Here is an 18,829-nt window from a genome sequence, read left to right as displayed (position 1 = left end):
ACTAGAACAGACACACACACACACACACACACACACACACACACACACACACACATTTCAAAACAGAACAGGACATGATCAAAACAAGCGCATAAAACAAAACTCAATTTCATTAGCTCCCTGGGAGATATAGACAAATTGATCAATCGATAGATCAATAGATAGATATCCCAACTATATATTAGTCATTGCTACATATTATATACTATACTATATGTAATAATATACAATGTATATCATTTTAATATAGCATAATTTACATTAAATATATAATAATTTGTGTAATATAATAATATGTTATATTTAATAAATATACTATAACATAGAATATATTACATATACTAGGATATATTTATACTATATAATAGTATATAGTATCATAGCATATAATACATAGTACATAATAGTATATGCTATGCTATTATATGCTGCACAATATATTATATATAGCATGTTATACATTATATTATAATGTTATTATAATATATAATCTAATTTAAAATATAATACATATATTTATAGATAGAATATGTAATTGTGTGATTTTTTTATATATATGAATTACATATACACACATTATATACAGTGGGCACTGGTGGCTCACACCTGTAATCCTAGCTACTAAGGAATCTGAGATCTGATGATAGGTCAAAGCCTGTCCTGGCAGGAAAGTCTATGACACTTATCTCCAATAAACTACCAGAAAACTGGAAGTGGTGCTGTGGCTCAAGTGGTAGAGTGCTAGCCTTGAGCTGAAGAGCTGAGGAACAGAGCCCAGGCCCAGAGTTCAAGCCCCATGACTCTCTCTCTCTCTCTCTCTCTCTCACACACACACACACACACACACACACACACACACACACACACACACAATAGCTATAATACACCACAAAATGCTGTAATATAGCAAAAACTCCACGATACAGAATTATATATGCATATGTATATGTACACATATATATATTTAAACCCATGCTACAGTGAAGCCACAAGAAGTGACCCGTGATATGGTGAGAGAAGTCTGTATTTATCCCCTCAGTGGCTAAGTCTTGGTCTACTTGTCTTAGTTTTTCTGGAACTCAGAACACAACCTCCAGAACAGACTTCTAGGCCCTCATAGCTCCCACTAAACATGCAGCTTCTGCTCTGAGGTTTCCCCCCTCCCCCCAAATCTCTCTCCCTCTATTGTAGTGTGCAGGTGAACAGCCCCTCCCCCCATCTCCCAGATGGAGCTGAGGTTGGATGAGCTCAGCAGTATTCTGGTCCCTGCACCCTGGGCCCCCTCCCACACCCTCCCACCCAACCCAGGACCCGCTGTATCCTTGGCACCATCCATGCAGGTCTGTGGCTTGTACTGGGGACCTGAAGTACAGTCTCGAGCCACTTGGGAACACTGTGGCTCTTGGGGTAGTCCTAGCAAGCGGGTTGTACCTGGACACCCCCTCCAAAGCCTGAAGTGAGGCCTAAAACCACTGGGGAGCTTCTAGATGTGTCCAGATCATGGGGGTCTGTCCCCTGAGAGCTTCGGGGGGCTACCATGGAATTGCTAGATGAAGGAGTCTTGGTTCCACCCCCTCATGAAGACCACACGGACCTGGGGCAGGTACCCACCCCCCTGCCCCAGGCCAGGATGGGAGCCCTGGGGCTGCATTCGATTAGGGTAACCAGTTGGGGACCTCAGCACCTGCCGTCTATGGATCCATCCTGCCCCCAGCTACTGGCCTTGTGTGATGGCGTCAGCCATGCCCAAGGCACTTTGATAGCAGTTCCTCAGGGATCTGGATGTAGAAATAGTTACTCAAGGGTGCATGTGCGTGTGTGTGCGTGTGCCAAGTGTAATATCATCTTGAACAGCCTATAATTTATATTTCATCTGTGATATCTTTATCTGATGTGTGTGTCAAGACTGATTAAGGCTGATGAAAAAACTGTTGGGGATTTTTCTCTTTTTTCCCCCTTTTTTCTTTTTTGGAAGAATTTAAGAAGGATGGGTATCAACTTTTGAGCCATTTGGTAACATTTACGATGGCATGAATCTGCTTTGGCTTTGTAAAAAGCTTTTTTTTTCTTTTTCTGGTTCTGTTTCTTTTGATCAGTCAGTTTCAGATTTCCTGTTTCCTCATCAGTCAGTTTGGCTAATTTGAGGGGAATTTTAGTAGTCTTTTTTTCCCCTTTCGTTTATCTCGGTTATCTGATTTGTGGCTAATAATTTGCTTATGGGATTCTATTATACTAGCACTCCACATTTATTTCTGATTCTTTATGTACAGATTTCTTCTTTTCCTCATTAGTCTAGCTAAGAGTGTTGATTCTGTTCAATCACCTTTTGTATCATGGTTCCTATGTACTAGTCTTCTTTTTTGACTTACTTTTCTTCTTCAATACTAGGTTTTGAACTCAGGGCCTCCTAGTTGCTAGGCTGGTGCTCTACCATTTGAGCCATGCATCCAGCCCAGCTTTTTGCTAGTCAATTGGAAATGAAGTTCAGCAAACTTTCCCACTCAGACTGATTTTTTTTTTGTTTTTTTGTTTTTGTTTTTGTTTTTTTGGTCCGGTCGTGGGGCCTGAACTCTGGGCCTGGGCGCTGTCCCTCAGCTCTTCAGCTCAAGGCTAGCACTCTACCACTTGAGCCACAGCGCCACTTCTGGCTTTTTTTTTCTTATGTGGTGCTGAGGAATCGAACCCAGGGCCTCATGCATGCAAGGCAAGCGCTGTACTACTGAGCCACCTTCCCAGCCCTCAGACTGATTTTAAACTGTTATCCTCCGATCCCAGGTTTTTGAGTAGCTAGGATTACAGTCATGAACCACTGATGCCTGCCTTGATCCTTCCTTTTTACTTTTTTGGAGGTTAGGCTATCCTGGGGCATGAACTCAGGGCATTAACGCTATCCCATGCCTTTGGTGCTCAAAAGCTAGTTAGCACTCTACCACTTGAGCCACAGCTCCACTTCTGGTTTTCTGGTGGTTCCTGGGAGATAAGAGTCTCATGGAGTTTCCTGCCTGGGCTGGCTTTGAACCACGATCCTCAGATCTCAGCCTCCTGAGTAGCTAGATGATAGGCATCTAAGAAGGTCCTGTTGCATATAAGTCCCCTCCCTTTGAGAGGGTGTTGGAGAAGAGGCATCTTAGTTCCAACCCCCCTGAATCATGGCCCAGGGCACCAAGCTGGATGCATTACTGGGCGGGGTGGGGGGGGGGCGGTGGAGCACAGCTGCTCCATTGAGGGTAAATTCTGTCATCCCAGAAGGCATATCCATAATGTATAGACCAAAGATTAGAGTCCCCTACACCCCTTTCATGAGCCCCTTCCTTTTTTCTCTAAGTCTGAACTCAAAAAGGTCTAGAAGCCAGGCACTGGTGGCTCACACTTATAATCCTAGCTACTCAAGAGGTTGAGATCTGAGGATCATGGTTCAAAGCCAGCCTGAGCAGGAAAGTCCGTGAGACTCTTATCTCCAATAAACCACTCAGAAAATTGGAAGTGGCGCTGAGGCTCAATTGGTAGAGCGCTAGCCTTGAGCAAAAGAGCTTAGGGACAGCGTTCAGGCCCAGAGTTCAAGCCCCATGACTGACCAAAAAAAAAGGTCTAGGAAGGAAAGAAAGTTCACTTGAAATAAAACCACACTTAGTGGTAGAGTACTTGCCTAGCATGCATGAAGCCTTAGGTTTGATTCCTTAGTACCACATAAAACAGAAAAAGCCAGAAGTAGTGCTGTGGCTCAAGTGGTAGAGTGCTAGCCTTGAGCCAAAGAAGCTCAGGGATAGTGTCCAGTTCCTCAGTTCAAGACCCAGGACTGGTATAAAAGAGGGGTGGAGCCAGAGAAGAAATAAAACCACAAAGTTGGGTGCTGGTGGCTCATATGAGAGCTGCGGGAAAGGAGGCAGGGAGAGGAAGAAAAAATAAAACCACAAAGTTGGGTGCTGGTGGCTCACACCTGTCATCCTAGTTACTCAGGAGGCTGAGACTTGAGGATCGTGGTTCAAAGCCAGCCTAGACTCTTATCTCTAATGTGCCCAGGCCCTGAGTTTAAGGCCCATGGCCCATGAAAAAATAATAAAATTAAAATTAAAAAAATAAAACCACGAAAAGGATCAGTCATCTGTATGTAGGACACATAGGGAAAGGGGTTCTGAGACTGCCAATAGAGAGACAAGATTAATCCTGTCCTCCAAACAGGATAAAAACAAGAAAATTTTATTGTCCTCATGTTTTCAGAAATGACTTGGTTTATTAGTCACCAAGTGAAGAATTGTCGACCAGATGCCACTAACTCTCACACAGTTGGAAGTTCACAGACCGAAATAGAGACAAATGGATCGCCCTTTCTGAAGCTAATAGTTTGGTGGGTTGAAGTTTGTGCTTCTGAAGTTGCAAGACTTTAAAAGAAATTGCAACCAGGCTTCCAGTGGCTCCCACCCTAGCTACTCAGGAGACTGAAATCTGAGAACTGAAGTGCAAGGCAATACAACGCAGGAATGTTTGTGAGACTTTTATCTCCAATGAACCATCCAAAAGCTGGAAGTGGAACTGTGGCTCAAGTGGTAGAGTACTAGCCTTGATCCAAAACACTCAGGGACAGTGCCCGGGCTCTGAGTTCACACACACACAAATCCCAGAAAATCTGTTTCTCTGCAATCAATTCTGTCCCATCTGTCCCCATGTTTGTTTTTCTAGAAGAGTCATGATGTCTTTGTTGAAGTTTACAAATAGTGTTTTTGGTTGCATTTTTGGTGTCTGTTCTGAGATTTGAATTCAGGGCTTGGGTACTGTCCCTGAGATTTGGTGCTCAAGGCTATTACTTGAGCCACAGGTCTACTTCCAGCTTTTTTATTTTTGAGTCATTGGAGATAAGAGTCTCACAGACTTTCCTGCCTGAGCTGGCTTTGAACCTTGATCCTTAGACCTCAGCCTCCTGAGTAGTTAGTTAGGATGACAGGCATGAGCCACTGGCACCCAGATGGAATTTTTTTTATTACTTGTTCATTTGTTTTTTAAAAATACTTATTTTGTTATGAAGGTCTCCCTTAATTCAGTTATGTTCAGAAAAGGTATTTGTATTTATATGGTTTGGGCAATGTTAAGCTTATTGAGCCTAACTTTGTGCCTCTGAGTGGAGAATGTTCCAGTGCAGCTAAGAAGGAGGTATTTTCCACTCTTAATTTCTCCAAGGGCTTTTCAGGTCACTGGTGTTGCATAAAAGACCCAAGAAAGTGATGTATGTTCCTCTCTATTGAGTCATTTAAATTGAGAAATATTAGTTGTCTCTTACCCAGGCCTGCCAAAGCCAACATGTGCGTGTGACAAACTTACCATGGTGATGTTGTCTCAGCTAACAGTATTTGGTTTACTTATTTATTTTTTAATTCCTTAAGCAATCCAGGGGAAGGGAACATACCTTTATTGACTTAACTGGCTGGCTACCTGCAGTGGGTAGAATTATGGTCACATTCTAATCTCAGGAATCCTGTCACTACATTGTTACTCAGAGGGGGAGAAGAAGAACTTTGCAGATAGAATTAAGGTTAAGGACTTTAAGATATGGCCCTTCTATCCAGATGGACATGATCTAATTATGTAGGCCCTTAAAAAAACTTTTCTGGTTAGAATCAGAGACAGTGCAGAGAGGCTGTCAGGGAGATTCAAGGGAGGAGAAGGATTTGTAGCTCTATTGCTGGCTCTCACAAGTAGAGGTCATATGTCTCTACAGGTGACACTCAGCATGGAAGTAAAGACCTTTAGCCTTTCAACCACAAGGAAGGGGAGGGACACAGCCTACAATCTCTGTGAACTTGGAAAGAGATTATTCTCAGGGACTCTTGATAAGAGTAGAGTCAGCTGACATCTTGATTTAAGTCTTCTGCAACCCAAAGTTGAAAAACCAGGCAAGCCAAGGCAGATTTCTGAACTGTAGAACTGGGAGAAATATTTATTGTTTTGTTATGATTGTGGTTATTATTGTTACTGTAGCAATTGGGAACTATATCCAGAGTCTACCATTTGCAGTTAAGAGGAAAGAATCCAGGTAACTTGGCTTCTAAATAACATTGGAGTCAACCATAATATACACAAATGATGAGATGTATTCCTAGGGATTGTCCCCTTTCTTCCCTTCCTTCACAACACTTTCGCAAAAGAAGTTTACGAAATTTTAGAATATAGTCATTTAGAAAGCTCAAAACCAATAGGCACTGGTTGCTCATGCTTATCATCCTAGCTACTCAGGGAAATGAGATCAGAGGATCATCGCTCCAAGCCAGCCCGGGCAGAAAAGTCCCCATGAGACTCTTATCTGTAATGAACCATCACAAAACCGAAATGGAGCTGAGGCTCAAAGTGGTGGAGGGCTAACCTTGTACAAAAGATTACAGGGACAACACTCAGGTCCTGAGTTCAAACCCCAAGACAGACCAAAAAGAAAAAATAAGAAAAAAGTTCAAACCCTTAGTAGTATGGTATTATCTTACTCATATGCATTATTTTGGTTTCTAAATATCATTTTCATTTTTTTTTTTTGTCGGTCATGGGGCTTGAACTCTAGGCCTGAGCTCTGTCTCTCAGCTCTTTGAGCTCAAGGCTAGTGCTCTACAACTTGAGTGCCACTTCCAGTTTTCTGGTGGTTTATTGGAGATAAGAGTCTCACAGACTTTTCCTGCCTGGGCTGGCTTTGAATCTTGATCCTCAGATCTCAGCCTCCTCAGTAGCTAGGATGACAGGCATGAGCCTCTGGCGCCTGGCTCGTTTTCATTTTTAAACAACTAGTGTTTATTAAAATTAATACCAAGTAATGGTCTTAATGAGGTGGGCGTCACAGGAATGAAGGCAGGAAGGGTAAAGCAAATGAAGTCATTGTATTCAATGGACACTATGTAGAAAATAAACTTTGTACCTTGTGGGTGGGGACCAGCAGGGAGAAAATAGGGGAGAATAAAGGAAGGGGTGACACTGATCACCTGACTTATGGACTTGTAACTCCCTTATACAACTACTTAACAATTAAAGAGTTGTTCTTAATTATTAGATAATACCCCTTAAGTATGAAATTTTAATAAATTTGAAATAAAAACCAAAAGGGTAGCCAGGCACCAGTGGCTCACATCTACAGTGCTAGTTACTCCAGAGGCTGAGATCTGAGGATCGTGGTTTTCACAGAAAAGTCTGTGAGGCTTTTAGCTCCAATTAAACAGCAAAAAGCCAAAGTGGAAAGTATGGCTCAAGTGGGAGAACACCAATCTTGAGTTGGACTTCAAGCGCCAGTACCAGCACAAACACACAAAAAAGCCACCAAGTGCAGTCAGTATTTGGTTTATTATTCACTAAGTGAAGAAAATCATTTACTAATTGCCAAAAGAGAGCCGGGGCGGGTGTTCACGCCTATAATCCCAGCTATTCAGGAAGCCAACATCTGAAGATCTTGGTTTGAAGCCAGCCTGAAGAAGGAAAGGCCATGCAATCATTTGGACACTTCCAACTCCTCCTCTGGGCACCACTTGAGTCTTCAGATAATTTTTAAATCTGATAGACCCAAGGATTCCTTGGGGGTCCCCTTACACCCTTCCATCCCCTGCCCAAATCATCTTACAACAACAGCCTAAAGCCAACTAATCCTCAAAGATAGGACTGAGCCAGGACCTGCAGTAGCTAAGGAGCCCAGGAAATCATTACGTTTGCCTGTGAAAAAAGACGCAATCATGTTTGCAGTTACTGCTTATGCAACACTATCCTAGCAATATATAATTAGCATAATTCTTCCATGTAAGTCCTTGTCTTGCCTAGTGTACTCTCTAGTCTGAAGGCTAATTTTAAAAGGTAAATAGCAACAGTTATCCTAACAAGAAGCCAGGCACGCGGTGGTTCACGTCTGTCATTCTAGCTACTCAGGAGGCTGAGATCTGAGGATACAGGTTCAAAACCACTGTCAGGAAAGTCCATGAGACTCTTATCTCCAATGAACCACCAGAAAACCAGAAGTGGCACTGTGGCTCAAAGTGGTAGAATGTTAGCCTTGAGCTAAAGAGCTCAGAGACAGCACCCAGGCCCTGAGTTCCAGCCCCATGACTGAAAAGAAAAAAAAGAAGATATTTTAACATGAAATAAGAAGTAGGAAAGGGGGGGCGATCCTCTTTCCTGTGACACAGGAAAGTATACAGTATACAGATAAAAAAAAAAAGTCTAGCCAGGCACTGTAATCCTAGCTACTCAGGAGGCTGAGATCTGAGTATTAAGGTTCAAAGCCAATCCAGGCAGGAAAGCCTTATCTCCAATTAACCTCCAGAAAACTGGATGTGGAGCTGTGGCTCAAAATGGTAGAGTGCTAGCTTTGAGCAAAAGAACTCAGGGACAATGCCAATGGAGACTTGAGTAAGGATGTAATTTTAACTTCTTATATAATATTGAAACCCACACAATTGAAGTAGATGTCTAATTTTCACCTTCTGGAAACATATTTTTATTTTTATTTTTAGTTTTTTGGGTCCAGATGTTGGGCCTGAACTCTGGGCCTGGGTACTGTCCCTCAGCTCTTCAGCTCAAGGCTAGCACTCTACCACTTGAGCCACAGCGTCACTTCTGGCTTTTTTCTTTTTGCTTCTGTGGTGCTGAGGAATCAAACCCAGGGCCTCAGGCATGCAAGGCAAGCACTCTGCCACTGAGCCACCTTCCCAGCCCAACCTTGTGGCAATATAAAGGGAAGGATTCCTATAGTGTTAGACTGAAGATTCCTGGTTCACTGATTTAGACAAAGATTTTTGTCTTTTTTTTTTGTTGTCAGTCATGGAGTTTGAACTCAGGGCTTCAGATCTATCCCTGAACTCCTTTGCTCAAGGCTAGCACCTTACCACTTTGAGCCCCAACTCCACTTCTGGTTTTCTGGTGGTTTCACAGACTTTCCTGCCCAGGCAGGCTTTGAACCATGATCCTCAGATCTCAGCCTCCTGAGCAGCTAGGATTATAGGTGTGAGTATCCAGTACCTGGCTTCAGACAAAGAATTTGGAGACAGAATTTTGCCTTGGTTTTTCTTTTTATCTTTTTCTTTTTTGGGGCTTGAACTCAGGGCCTGGGCACTGTCTCTGAGCTTCTTTTGCTCAAGGTGAGTACTCTACCACTTGAGCCACAGCACCACTTCTGGCTTTTCTGTGTATGTGGCACTGAGGGATTGAACCCAGGGCTTCATGCATGCTACCACTAAGCCACATTCCCAGCCCCTTGCCTTGGTTTTTCTACAATCCTTCAGTGCATCATCACTGCCACTGCTACTGAGACAATCATTATTGTCAGCTTGCAGGAGAGAAAAAAAAATCAGTGTCCAGAGGCGCTGCTGACAGCTTCGGGCCTGAGCCCCATGAGCCTGGCTCTCTCCAGAGCTTTCCAGTTCTAAAGGCAGACCAGGGGAGTCAGTGCAAAGTAACTGAATCTCTTGGGCCTTGTGTGTGTGTCATAATATGGCAGAATAAACAACTCTCAAATACTTCCAGATTTTCAATGGGTGCTGGCTGCTTTCACTGCCTGGTGGGACAAGGAGACAGGAGAGGAGGCATTAGTGTCACTTGTCATGTTTCACCACAAACAAGGTCATATAGCATGGTACACCATCCCTGAACACTGGAGCAAACAGGGAACCTTAGACATACACCGTGTTCTACCCATGGCAGAAAGGGGCATTGAATCTTTGTAGGCTGTACAGAATGGTAAGAATAAAGAAGAAAAGGGGAAGGGAGGGAAGGGGTAGAGAGGACGGAAGGAAGCAAGCAAGTAAGCAAGTCGGGTGCTGGTGGCTTGCTCCTGTAATCCTAGCTACTCAGGAGGTTGAGATCTGAAGATCACAGTTCAAAGACAGCCTGGGCAGAAAAGTCCACATGACTCTTATCTCCAATTAACCACCAGAGAACTAGAAGTGGAGCTGGTGCTCAAAGTGGTAGAACACTAGCCTTGAGCAAAAGGGCTCAAGGCTCAGAGTTCAAGCTCCATGACTGACAAAGAAGGAGGAGGAGGAGGAGGAATAGGGAAAGAATGAAAGGAAGGAAGGAAGGAAGGGAGGGAGGGAGGGGGGGAGGAAGGAAGGAAGGGAGGGAGGGAGGGAGGGAGGAAGGAAGGAAGGAAGGAAGGAAGGAAGGAAGGAAGGAAGGAAGGAAGGAAGGAAGGAAGGAAGGAAGGAAAAAAAGGAAAAAAGAAAGCCGGGCACCAGTGTTTCACGCCTATATTCCTAGCTACTCAGGAGACTGAGATCTAAGGATTGCAGTCTGAAGCCAAGCGAGGCAGACAAGTCCCTGTAGAGACTGACTCTTCTCCCCAACAAACCACTCAAAAACTGGAAGTGGGGCTGTGGCTCAAGTGCCAGAATGCTAGCCCTTGCACACAAAGAGGCTCAGGGACAGTGCCCAGGCACTGAGTTCAAGCCCCACAACCAACAAAAAGAAAGAAAGGAAAGAAAGAAAGTCATGCACCTCTGATTTATTTCTACAATCCCAGCTACTCAGGAAGTTGAGGAGGAGAAGAAGAAAGAGGAATAGGAAGGAGAAAGTATTAAAAAATGCTCTGGCATTGCAATAATCCTCATTGCACAATTTAAAAATAAATCATTATTGAGCTGGAAACTATTTTCTTAGAGGAAACTAAACCCATTCAAGATGTTCATAATTTTTGTCATCCAATAAACTCATTTTGTTATCTTGACCATGGAAGAACAATGTTTTCTCAGAAATTTTTACGTGGAAGTTGGCCATATCAATATTCTGTTTATCCTTCCTAGTATACAGAAGAGATTTTTTACTGCAAAGTGGTCTCAATTTTTATTTAACTTTGTGTATCTTTGTGTATGTGTCTGTGTGTGTATGGTTATGTGTGTGTCCATGTGCATGTGCTGGTCCTGGGGCTGGAATCAGGACCTGGATGCTATCCCTGAGCTTTTTTGCTCAAAGCTAGTGCTCTACCACTTGAACCACATCTCCATTTCTGGCTTTTTGGTAGTTCATTGGAGATAAGAATCTCACTGACTTTCTTGCCCACGCTGGCTTAGAAATACAATCTTCAGATCTCAGCCTCCTGAGTGGCTAGGGTAACAAGTGCCAGCCACAGAATTTTGCATGCTGTCTTTAGGTTTTGCCTCTGTTACAAGAATACTCCTCAACTCATTCAATTCTCAACATGCCATCCTGATACCAAAACCCTCACAGACAGTGAATACCTGTACTCCAAGCACTCAGGAGGCCGAGGCAGGAGTATGGAAAGTTCTAGTGCCATAGTGAGAATTTTTCTCAATGAACAACAAAAAAACTCCAGCTATTGAACGTTTTTGTATTTAACTTTTTTATTGTTATGATAAAGGTGATATACACAGGGGTTATAATTACATAAGTCAGGTAATGAGTACATTTCTTTTTCTTTTTTTCAGTCAGTCATGGGGCTTGAACTCAGAGCCTGGTCATTGTCCTTGAGACTTATTTTGCTCAAGGCTACTGCTCTACCACTTTGAGTCCACAGAGCCAAAAGAGATAAGAGCATGACTCAATTGTGGTGGTTAATTGGAGATAAGAGTCTCACAGACTTTCCTGACCCAGTTAGCTTCAACACCATGATCCTCAAATCTCAGCCTCCTGAGTAGCTAGGATTACAGGTGTAAGCCACAGGTGCCCAGCTTTGGACAATGTCACCCATTTTCTTGTTCTCTCAGATTTTTCCTCCCATCCCCACCCACAAGTTGTAGAATTCTTTTCCCACATAGTATCTAGTGAGTATCATTGATGCATCTATTTTACATTAAATATTTTCCACACGAGAAAAGGATGAAGATACACAAATCCCAATGCTGCTTCAGATTTAGTACTTTAGAAGTGAATAGTAGCCCAAGGGATAGACAGCAACTTCAGTGGGTGTGGAGGAGAAAACATTGTGGGGGGTGGATTCAAAAGACAATACAAAGCCGTGAATGGTAGTGCACACCTGTAAACTCATCTCCACGGAAGGAAGAGGTGGGAGGATCATGGTCTAAGATCTAAAATTAAAAAAAAATAGAAGCCCAGCCTGAAAAACAAACGAAAAGCCAAAAGAGATGGGAGCATGATTCAAGTGGTGGAGCTCTGGCCTAGAAAACGCAAGACCCTGAGTTCAAATCTTACTACCACCCTAAACAGCAACCAAAAGAATAAAAAAGCAGAGCGCCAAGATGATCCTTTCAAAGCACTTATTAGAGGTGTTATTCTTATTTACAGAGTGGCCTGCGGTTCTCACCGTGGAGAGAAAATGGAGCATTTCCAAGGTGTGTCAGAAAGGAGACCAGCTGTGAATTTGGTTTACATAAGGCATTAAGAAGTTCTGGGCTCAGAATAAAGGTCAGATTCCTACAGGACCATGAACAACAAGGGCGACCTGTATCAGCACTTTACAAAACAGTCAGCTAGCAGGTCATGGGGAGGGCAAGGCATTCGTACCTTTTCTTTGTGTCTGTGTGTGTGCCAGTCTGGAGCCTTGAACTCTGGGCCTGGGCGCAATCCCTGAACTTTGGAGCTCAAGGCTAGCACTCTACTATTTGAGCCACAGCGCCATTTCTAGGTTTTTTGATGGTTCACTGTAGATAAGAATCTCACGGGGGGCTGGGAAGGTGGCTCAGTGGTAGAGCGCTTGCCTTGCATGCATGAGGACCTAGGTTCGGTTCCTCAGCACCCTATAATCCGAAAAAGCCGAAAGTGGCAGTGCAGCTCAAGTGGTAGCATGCTAGCCTTGAGCTGAAAAGCTGAGGGACAGCGCCCAGGCCCAGAGTTCAGGCCTCATCACACACACACACACACACACACACACACACACACACACACACACACACACACACACACACACACACACACACACACACACACACACACACTCAAAGAATCTCACGGACTTTCCTGCCTGGTCTGGCCTTAAACATCAATCCTCAGAGCTCTGCCTCAAATTCCATGGCTTTTGATTGCAGAAAGAAACCCTGGGCCTTTTGAGGTGTAGCTCAGTGGTAAGTTATGTGTTTACCATGTGGGCCTGATCCTCAGCAAGAAGAAAGGAGAAGGAAGAAGGGAAGGAGGAGGAGGAAAAGAGGAAGAACAAGAGGAGGAGAAGGTAGAGAAGGAGGAGGAGGAAGAGGAGAAAGAGGAAGATGGCAAAGAGGAAGGGAAAGGCGAGCTGGGCGAGCTAGGGTTGCACACGCCACTCCATCCTTGGCATTTACCTTCTCACAGGCTCAATTCTTCATCCCAGTCTCATGGGCCAGCAGGAAAGTTGGGGTCTCTGCCAAGTCCTTTTCCCCAGCTTTACAAAACACTGCAAACGAACTCCACCCCTACAGTAAACACAGGTGTGCAATACAGAATCTAAACTCACCTTTCTGAAGCTTGCCCCCAGAGCTTCCCTTCCCAGGATGCCATCCCCACAAACATGGGCTTGGTGGAGCCCACCAGGAGTCCTGAGGATTGACTGATTCCCTTGGGTGGCTTTGGGACAGAGAAACAACTTTCCAGTGGTTGTAGTTTCGTGGTTGTCGTTGCTCATGGCAGGGGTGTGTTGGCCTGGAGTCCACCATCCTCCTGCTTTGGCCTCATCAGTGCTGGGATTATAGGTGTTTACTACCATCTCCAGCTTAACATTCAGTTTTCTTTTTAAAGGGCCCTGGGGTCCCCCTGGTGTAGTGGTTGTACATCAAAGCCTTCCAGTTCTGTGGGAGCTTTCAGTGTCCAAGTCCTGCAAACCCTGTTCTGTGGAGACAAATCTACCATCTGCCCTCCCTCCACAGGAACCAATGCAGCCCATAATAGGCCCACCAAGAGCTGAGGTGAACTCAGGAAGAGCGCTCGCTAGAATGTGTAAGACCCTGGAATTGATCCTTAGCGATATACATAACCGTTGTGGTCATTATTAATCTTGTTTTGTCATCATGACACCATCATTGTTATCAACAATCACCACTGTCATAATAATCATCACTGTCACCATCATCACCATCACCATGGTCATAATATCACCATCATTGTCACCATTATCATCATCATCATCATCACCATCATCATCTTCATCATCATCCCACTAAGAAAAAAACAGACTGTTGCACTGACACACACCCCCATCCACTCCCAGAGGTTCTAGAATCACCCACAGGAGACTAGTGGTCCCCAGTCCAAGCCCCCAATCAGAGGGTCATAGGACACCAACAAGGGCGGCACGATATATTCCTGGACTAGGGGCCTCAGGAGGACCATGTTTTCTCCTTACTAACACCATGTGTTAGAATGAAGTGTCTATATATATCCATGAAGAACAAGCCCAAGTTTTGTTTGGTATTCCTGGGGTTTGAACCTTGGACTTAGTAGACAAGTGCTTTATCGCTTGAGCCACTACATCCCAGTCTAGATCTAAGCTCTTCTAAGCAGCGTGCACTGTTTGCCATCTCCAACCCCATCACCTTCAAATGTCCTCTTTCTGGGTATTCACCAGCTATTCAAAAAGTGGAGGTTAAATAATTGCTCCATGGCAGTTTATAAATCAGAGCCCAAGTGGAAGTGCTCAGAGCTTCCAGAAAAAAAATATTCAGGGCTGGGAAGGTGGCTCAGTGGTAGAGCGGTTGCCTTGCATGCCTGAGGCCCTGGGTTCGATTCCTCAGCACCACATAAGCAAAAAGAAAAAAGCCAGAAGTGGCGCTGTGGCTCAAGTGGTAGAGCGCTAGCCTTGAGTTGAAGAGCTTAGGGACAGCACCCAGGCCCAGAGTTCAGGCCCCACAACCGGACCCAAAAAAAAAAAAAAAAGAAAGAAAGAAAAAAAGAAAAAATATTCATCTGGCAGACCACAGAACGGGCAGAGCACCAAGGGCTTGAGTGCTCACCTGGTGCTCATGAGCCTTGGGCTCAATCCCAAAGAAGGAAAAAAACAAAGGCTACAAATCTGAACCATGACATTCCAATTAGGCTCTGGGTGGCTCTTCCTGCTTTCTGCTTCTTCTCTGCACATAGAGATTTGGAATATGTAGTATACACATTTCCAGCTCTCCAAAAAAGGAGGGGTTTGGAAAAAAAAAAAACCCTTGGACAAACAGTACAACAAGCACAGAAGGACAAACTAAACAAGGAATATAAAAAAAGTCTCCAGAATTAAATTCCTGCAGCCAGGAGAAAGAGCCACTTCCTCCAACTACCATATTCTTTTTAAAGATCTAACACCAAAGGCATCAGAAGGTTGCCTTGTGGGATGCCAGTGCTCACACACTTAAATCAGCTATGCACTCAGGAGGATGAGATCTGAGGATTGGGGTTTCAAGCCTGCCTAGGTAGGAGAATCCATGAGATGAGATTCTTATCTCCAATTAACCAGCAAAATGCTGGAAGTGTGGAGCCGTGGTTCAAGTGGTAGAGGGCTAACTCTGAGGAAAAAAGCTACACCACACACACACACACACACACACACACACACACACACACACACACACGAGTCAGCACTCAGTCCTCCCAAGATACACTTGAGTGTTGCCAGACTCCAAGCCAAAGTCTGTGGACATCTCATATTTCCAGCATGGCTGCATTATCCACACATGATTATGGGGCTTTCCCAGCCCCATAACTAAGACATAAATAGCTCTATGGAGTTTTAAGATTAGTAGAATACCGCAGAAATTGGATACCTAATGTGGGGGGGGGGGGAGAGAGAACAGAGAGGAACAGAGAAACAGAGGTATGAGGAGGGAGGGAAGGAAAGAAGGAAGGAAGGAAGGAAGGAAGGAAGGAAGGAAGGAAGGAAGGAAGGAAGGAAAAGGAAGGAAGAGAGGGAGGAAGAGAGGAAGGGAGGAAAGAAGGAAGGAAGGAAAGAAGGAAAGAAGGGAGGGAGGAAGGGAGGGAGGGAGGAAGGGAGAAAGAGAGGGAGTGAGGAAGGGAGGGAGAGGAGAAAGAGGGAAGGAGGGAGGGAGGAAAAGGAAGGAGGGAGGAAAAGGAAGGAGGAAAGGAAGGGTAAAAGGAAGGAAGAAGGAGGGAGGGGGGAAAGAGGAAGGGAGGAAGGAAGAAGTGGAGAGGGGAGGGAGAGAAGGGAAGAGAGAGGATAGGGAGGGGAGGGCAAGGAAGGGGAGGGAACCATATTGCAGGTTCTAGACGGAAGCTGGTGTGTGGAGGGGGAGGCTGCGGGGGAAGTGGGTCAGGTCTGTGTCTGTCTCCTGTCACCCCTCAGTGCCATGGCTGTCATCTGCACTGCCTTCTTCCTCTCCGGAGGATGGTAGTGGTGGTGGGGATCCATGTCTGGGATTACTAGAGGGCTGGAGGCCTGGTTTCTGGCCTGTGGACAACCCTGGAGTGGGGCCCATGTGGAAAAAGGACAGCCCATCCCTCCTCCCCCTCCCCCAGCCACTCCAGCTGGAGCCCATCCAACCCTGACAAGCACTCAAACCCCTTCTTCTGAATTCCCGCGGGTGGGGGTCCCCCCGAGGGAGGCAGGCACCCCTCAGATGCCTCTGAACACAGTTCCAAGTCAGGGCAAACTGCTGAGAGGGCTGGAAGGGGTCCAGGCAGCACCCTTCCCCCCAGGGAGGCAGGGAGGCCCTGGGAAAGCAGAGACCTGTAATCCCATAATCCCCCTCTCCCAGCCCTGCCCAAACCAGACTTTCAGGACAGAATCCACACCATGGGTCCCTCCCCATCCCCCAGCTCTCAGGTACCTGACACCTGGGGTGTCACCTTCCCCCCCAGGTGGGCCCAGCCTTCCTTCCTTTGCCTCCCAGAGGAACAGAGCTGTGGTATTGGGGAGGGGAAGCCCCACCTCCATTCGCTCCCCCAGATCTTTGGCCTCAAGAGTCCTCTGCCAAAATCTGCATCTGACACTCTGTACTCTGACTTGGACACCAGTTGAGTAATGGAGCAAAACCGAGCTGGCGGAACACTCCCTGGGGCAGCCAAAGAACTTAATATGGACTGAAGCATGGCTTGGGGGAGGCTGGGGGCTTTTTTCTCCCCTTCCAATGACCCTGACTTTCTCCTTTGCTTTTCTTCAACCTCACTGCTCTGCAGTCACTCCTGGAAACATAAGAAAAAGACAGAGACAGACCCACAGAAAGAGAGACAGAGACAGAGACAGAGAGAGTATAAATAAGGGTTTATCAGGATGGGAGATAGACAACCAGAAGAAGAAAGCAAGCCAAAGACCCTAAGACACAGAGGAAGAGGGAGAGAAGCAACTAGAACCCATAGCTGAGACCTTCCCCAACAGAAACTAAGTGATATCCCACAGAAACTCAGAGACAAGCAAGCCCTAAGAGATAGAGGACCAAAGAATAGCTCTGAAGAATATAGAGCTATGGTTCAAGCTGTAGAGCACCAGCCTAGAGGAAAAATAAAGCTACAGGACACAGCGTAGGCCCTAAGTTCCATCCAAAGGACCAAGATAGATAGATAGATAGATAGATAGATAGATAGATAGATAGATAGATAGATAGATAGGAATATGTATGAATGTGTATGTATATATATGTATGTATATTTAAGTATATATACATATACTTAAATATGTATATAAGACTATAAAGAAGCAGGAGGGGCTGGGCATATGGTTTAGTGTACAGTGTTTGCCTAGCATGCATGAAGCCCTGGGTTCAATTCATCCATACCACAAAAACAGAAAAAGCTGGAAGTGGCGCTGTGGCTCAAGTGGTAGAGTGTTAGCCTTGAGCAAAAAGAAGCTCAGGGACAGTGCCCAGACCCTGAGTTCAGGTGCCAGGACTGGCAACAAACAAATAAAAGGAGGAAGAGGAGGAGAGGAAAAAGGAGAGAGCTATGGGAACTCAGCCCCCTAGACACAAGAAAATCCCAGGGAAGAAATCACCTTCCCCCAGGTCTCTGACCAGTAAGTTGCAGAATTGGCCTTAAACCCAGAGAAATAAAAAACTGAAGTATCCAAATATGCTGCATGAACTCAGTGCTGCTCCTGTCCAGGCTGGCTCTGTCCTGCAGTCACACCCAACAACCCCACAACCACCCCTCCCCTCCTAGAACCCAGCCTAGAGCAGAAGCCTTTGCCATGATCAGGGACAAACATCTAGCATTGACCTCAGCTGGGAGAGCACAGCTCAGTCTGCAGCCTACAAGGCCCCAGGTGAAGGAGGGTTCCTGGGCTGTGGTCCCCACCCCCAGGACTGCTGGCCCAGGGCATGGTGGGGAGGTGGGCGGGGACGGGGTAGGGCAAAGGAGGGGTGCAGATAAAAACAATCTGAGAAGGCACCACAGCCCAGATCACCCAGTTACCTCCCGCTGTGCACAGTAGGTAAGGGGAGGGGTGTGGAGGAGGAGGGATGACTCTGCAAAGCTAAGGCTGTGGGTTCCATATCTCCCTCTCCCCAAACCCTGCCAGCTTCTAGGGGAATCAAGATGTCTCTGGGTCTGTGTTCTGTCTCTGTGGCTCTTTTTTGTCTAAGTCAGTCTTTGCCTCTCTCCTTTCTCTCCCTACCCCCCACTTTCTCTTCTTTTCTCTTCCTGTCTTGCAGTGTCTATCTCTCTGGGTGTTGTTTTTTTCTGTTTTCTGTTTTTGTTGTTTTGGACACAAAGCCTGCTTCCTCCTGTGGTTGTAGTTGTTGATGTAAATAACTATACCTCGCTGTCTCCTCATCTCCATCTTTCTCAGCTCTAGGTCTGATTATGCCTCTTTCTCTAGTCTATGTTAGCCTCTCTTTCTGAGAGTTTCTCTCTCTCTCTCTCTCTCTCTCTCTCTCTCTCTCTCTCTCTCTCTCTCTCTCTCTCTCTCTCTCTCTCTGAATCTGGTTCAATCCTCTGTTTTGATTTACCTAATCTCTGTGTTTGTGTACCTTTACATCTTGTTATGGAGTGGGTACATTTACAGATAGGA

The 18,829-nt window shown here is 45.3% G+C and overlaps 1 pseudogene; it reads right to left on the bottom strand.

The window, feature by feature from the left end:
* The window catches only part of LOC138812896 (cytochrome P450 2G1-like), a 117,604-nt pseudogene that overhangs the window by 57,608 nt on the left and 41,167 nt on the right, over positions 1 to 18,829 (bottom strand).

Source organism: Dipodomys merriami, unplaced genomic scaffold (assembly GCF_024711535.1).
Source record: "Dipodomys merriami isolate MVZ:Mamm:240054 unplaced genomic scaffold, mDipMer1.0.p SCAF_106, whole genome shotgun sequence".
NCBI lineage: Eukaryota > Metazoa > Chordata > Mammalia > Rodentia > Heteromyidae > Dipodomys > Dipodomys merriami.
The sequence above is the reverse complement of the archived record's forward strand: the minus strand, read 5'-3'. Positions and strand labels throughout refer to the sequence as shown.